This window comes from Nicotiana tomentosiformis, chromosome 4, assembly GCF_000390325.3.
Source record: "Nicotiana tomentosiformis chromosome 4, ASM39032v3, whole genome shotgun sequence".
Lineage (NCBI taxonomy): Eukaryota > Viridiplantae > Streptophyta > Magnoliopsida > Solanales > Solanaceae > Nicotiana > Nicotiana tomentosiformis.
Window position 1 is genome coordinate 4,206,814 of NC_090815.1, and position 5,477 is coordinate 4,212,290.

The window sequence follows — 5,477 nt, forward strand, 5'->3', positions numbered from 1 at the left end:
GTAATTCATCCTGGTTCGCTGCATTTGAGCATGCATGATGGCTCCGAAGTTGAGTGGTATCCCCTCTAATAAAGCATATAATACGAGTGCGCGGTAACGAGGGACATCAGTTTTATGTTGGCATGGCATCAGGCGGTTACATATGAAATTTAGAGCCACACGTGCTAACGCACTCATGAATTCCTTGGCTATAGAGTGGTACTCCATACTCCCATGCTTCCATTCTGCATCCTTCCTGGTAGGGCATAGGACAGACTTAATGTGTGCATAATCTGGTGTTTTGCATATGGAGTCAAACCTATCTGTAAGTGTGTGTGGCACCCTTAAGAAGTTATTCAGAGCTTCAGCTGACACATTAATATCTACCCCTCTTACTCGCACAATGTTTCCCCTGGCGTGACGCCAATTGGCGTAGAGCTCTCTAATAATGGTGAGGTTGGCTTTGCCGTGACCTTTCAAGATGGGTCCCCATTTTTGCACCTCTCGAATTGACTTTAGAAACTCTGAGTACTTTGTCTTAAGTGGTCCGATGTTTATCGGCTTTTCCGGAATATACTTCTTTGAAACCAGTATCTTCTTATAGGCTCGGAATGCCTTCTCATTAACAAAGTATTTCTCCCAATCAACTCGGTCTATGGGTTCACCCTCGTCTTCATCACTCATGTTGACATGTAGGTGGTCATTGTCCGAATCGGAATCGGATTCAGATTCTGTAGTAATCTTCTCCTTCCCTTTATCAGTCGGATCACTCATTTTCGAAGCTTTTCTTTGGTATGTCACAGGCTCTCTTATCTCTATTCCTTTGCTTGGTGTAATACCCTTCTTCACTGTCCTCCTGACTAATGTTTCCTCCTCCTCTTGCTCTGAATCATCACTTAACTGCCTAGGCAGCAGTTCCATTTCCTTCTCCGTCCGCTTCCTTTTTTCTGTGGATTTGGACCGCCCGCTGCCCTTCCGGTAGGCTTTTTGGGCGGTTGCTTGTTACCATCTTTGTCTTGTTGCTTGGATGGTTTACTCACTGCTGTCATTTTACGAATCTAAGTACCTGCAATGCAAAGAATTCAACAATTAGCAGATGAAACAGCGAAGTTCAGCTTGAAAGCAATTGCAACAGCTTGCAGACTTCAATTTATTCGTAAAGTCATGCCATTCACTACTTCATGGAATTGTAGCTCATGACTTTCAGCAAGTATGTGATAACTCTCTTCAAAAATTCAATTTCACATAGCCCCTCACTCGACCCCACACTTATTCTCAAGCATACACCAATGTTGCTCGGTTACTCAGACTTCACCGACGCCTAAATTTTCCTCAGGGACAATTCGTCGAACATGTGGTATGCAACAAGTGTGCCTAGTTCATTCTATCAGTTGAGCAATGCAACTACCCTCCCAAAGTTTGACGAGATGAAGGGAATTATAGTTTATCATCTCGCAACCATTACAACGACCAAGAACGACAGCCCTAAAAAATTTTGAAATTGCAAAACCTACTTGTTGCTACCATTGAGGGAGGGAAGAGAGAAGAATTAGGAGAGAAGCCAACGGAAAAACGAAGAGGATGATGCGTACCTGTCGCGTTTGTATGCGTTACAATTTCGTTCCCACGAAGACGAGGCGGATGAGAAAACGAGGCGGATGCGTCGCATCCCCCTCAGCAAAATTTTTTTTTTTTTGACGGGCCAATTGCTCAAGGCAGTGAAGTCTGCCTATCGCGTCCGTGTCGCGTCCGAAAATTTTTTGAAGGAAGACAAGGGGATGCGTCGCGTCAAAGCTCGCACGCACAGGTAAGCACTATATATTTTAACACATCTTAAGATAACGAATTCGTTAAAAACTCTTCTTACGACGCATCCACTCGTCTCTTTTTGCGACGCCTACGAACGCAGAACAGATTTCTTTAATCGAAATTGTATTTTTTTTTCATTTTTTTTTTTTAAGATCTATGTCCTACAAAATAAAAATAAAAATAAAAATAAACTAACTAACTTGGGTGGCCTCCCAAGAAGCGCCTGATTTAACGTCGCGGCACGACGCAACATGTTCTTCATGCCTCCACTAAATCCATTGTGGTCTTGTGACGTGCAATGTCACCACCCCAATAGTGTTTTACTCTTTGGCCATTTACCAAGAATGTCGTATTGGACCCCTTATCACACAATTCTATCGCACCATGAGGTTTCACACTAACCACTTCAAACGGACCCGACCATCGAGATTTAAGCTTTCCTGGAAAAAGCTTTAGCCTTGAATTAAACAGTAGAATTTCTTGACCTGGTTCAAACTCACGATGTTGGATATGCTTATCATGCCATCTTTTGGTCTTCTCTTTATACAATTTGGCATTTTCATACGCATGCAATCGAAACTCATCAAGCTCGTTGAGTTGTAGCAATCTCTTCTCACCGGCCAAGTCCATCTCCATATTTAGCTTTTTAATCGCCCAATATGCTTTGTGTTCAAGCTCGACGGGCAGATGGCAGGCCTTCCCATAAACCAACCTGTACGGAGAAGTGCCTATTGGGGTCTTGTACGCAGTGCGATATGCCCATAATGCGTCATCCAGCTTCCCGGCCCAGTCCTTTCTATTCATACTTACTGTCTTTTCCAAAATCTGCTTGACCTCTCTGTTGGAAACTTCTACTTGACCACTCGTTTGGGGATGATAGGCAGTGGAAACTTTGTGCTTGACTCCGTATTTTGCAAGAATATTATTCAGCAGTTTGTTACAAAAGTGAGTTCCCCCGTCGCTTATCAACACTCTTGGAGTCCCAAAACGTGTGAAGATGTGCTTCTTTACAAAGCCTACCACAACCTTTGCGTCGTTAGTAGGAAGAGCAATGGCCTCTACCCACTTAGAAACATAGTCGACCGCCACCAAGATGTATCTGTGCCCGTTAGAATATGGGAATGGTCCCATAAAATCAATCCCCCAAACATCAAAAAGTTCTACCGCCAGAATATTTTGCAAGGGCATCTCGTGCTTCCTCGTGATAGTTCCAGTTCTTTGGCATCTATCACAATTTTTAACGAAGGCATGTGCATCCTTAAACAATTTTGGCCAATAAAAACCTGATTGTAGCACTTTTTGGGCGGTTCTATCCCCGCCGTGATGACCTCCATATGGTGACGCATGGCAGTCATGTAGTATAGCCTTCATCTCTTCCTCAGGAACACACCTTCTCACCAACTGATCTGCACACTGCCTATATAGGAATGGCTCATCCCACACGTAGAACCTTACATCATGTAGGAATCTTCTTCTATTGTCAGCTGTCCATTCTAGTGGCGTCACCCCACTTGCGATAAAATTCACATAATCTGCATACCATGGGGCTTCACCTGAGGTGACTGCTAATATTTGCTCATCCGGAAATGTTTCTTTAATTGACCCTCCTTCAGCTACATGGTCCCGACTTTCTAATCTGGACAAATGATTGGCCACTTGATTTTCTGTCCCTTTTCGATCTCGGATCTCTAAGTCAAATTCTTGCAAGAGGAGGACCCAACGAATCAGCCTCGGCTTGGCGTCTTTCTTTTCAAATAAGTATCTGATAGCTGAATGATCTGTGTAGACGATGACTTTGGTTCCCACTAGATAGGATCTGAACTTGTCAAACGCCCACACCACTGCAAGCAACTCCTTTTCAGTCACTGTATAATTCATCTGAGCTGGATTCATAGTTTTGCTTGCATAATAAATGGAGTGAAAGATTTTATCCCTCCTTTGCCCCAACACCGCTCCAATTGCTATGTCACTTGCATCGCACATCAACTCAAATGGTTGTGCCCAATCGGGGCCAATGATAATTGGTGCAGTCACCAATCTTCCCTTCAGCTCCTCAAATGCTTTCAGACATGCATTATCAAACTTGAAGGTAACATCTTTCTCTAGAAGCCTGCACAAAGGGGAAGAAATTTTCGAAAAATCTTTAATGAAACGACGATAAAAACCTGCATGACCCAAGAAACTGCGAATGCCTTTGATGGATGTCGGCGGGGGCAATTTTTCAATCGTCTCCACCTTTGCTTTATCCACCTGTAGACCATCTTTTGAAACCTTGTGCCCCAAAACTATACCTTCACGTACCATGAAATGGCACTTTTCCCAGTTTAGCACCAAGTTCGTCTCTTCACACCTAGCTAGCACTTTATCAAGGTTCATCAAACAACTATCAAAAGAACATCCAAACACAGAAAAATTGTCCATGAATACTTCTACAAATCTTTCAACCATGTCAGTGAAAATAGCCATCATACACCTTTGAAAAGTCGCAGGTGCATTACAAAGACCGAAGGGCATTCTCTTGAACGCATACGTGCCATAAGGACATGTAAATGTAGTTTTCTCTTGGTCTTCTGGGGCTATAGCAATCTGATTATACCCCGAATAACCGTCCAGGAAACAGTAGTATTCCTGGCCAGCTAATCTATCAAGCATTTGGTCAATAAAAGGAAGGGGAAAGTGGTCTTTCCGGGTGGCATTGTTCAGTTTTCTGTAATCTATGCAAATTCTCCATCCAGTGACAGTTCTTGTAGGAATTAAGTCATTATTTTCATTAACTACTACGGTTATCCCCCCTTTCTTCGGCACACATTGAACGGGGCTTACCCATTTACTATCAGAGATTGGAAATACAATACCTGCATCAAGCCACTTAATCACTTCTTTTCTTACCACTTCTTTCATGATTGGATTTAGTCGGCGTTGGTGTTCTACACTTGGCTTGTGTCCGTCCTCCATGAGGATTTTGTGCATGCAGAAAGCTGGACTAATGCCTTTAATGTCAGACATTGTCCACCCAATTGCTCGCTTGTGCTCACGTAGCACCCTTAATAGCTTTTCTTCCTGTAATTTAGACAAGTGAGCAGAAATAATAACAGGTAAAGTGTCAGAACTTCCCAAATAAGCATATTGAAGGTGAGGGGGTAGGGGTTTAAGTTCCAAATTTGGAGCTTTTTCAATTGACGGCTTTGGTGGGGGGCCACTTGGCCTATTCAGGGGCTCAAACGGGATTATTCCTTGCATGTAACCACATGATGTATCTAGGATATGCATCATCTCCTCAACCTCATCATCCATCTCCAAGCTATCAAACATCATGATTGCTTTTTCTAAACAGTCGTCTAGATATACACTCGTGTCAAGAAGTTTCTCATCCACCTCCACCACAGATATCATAGAGAGCTCCTCATAGTGGCGGGGAAGTTGGATTGCTTTGTAGACATTGAAGACTGCTTCCTCGTTGTCCACTCTCATAATCATTTTCCCTTCTCTCACTTTAATTATTGCATCGCCAGTAGCCAAGAGAGGTCGTCCCAATATGATTGGAACTTGTTCATCAGCCTCGAAGTCTAGAATAATGAAGTCAGCTGGGAAGATGAATTTTCCAATTTGCAGCAGCACATCTTCAATCACTCCTTCGGGGTAGGCTATGGACCTATCAGCTAATTGCAACATCACGGTGGTTGGTCTCG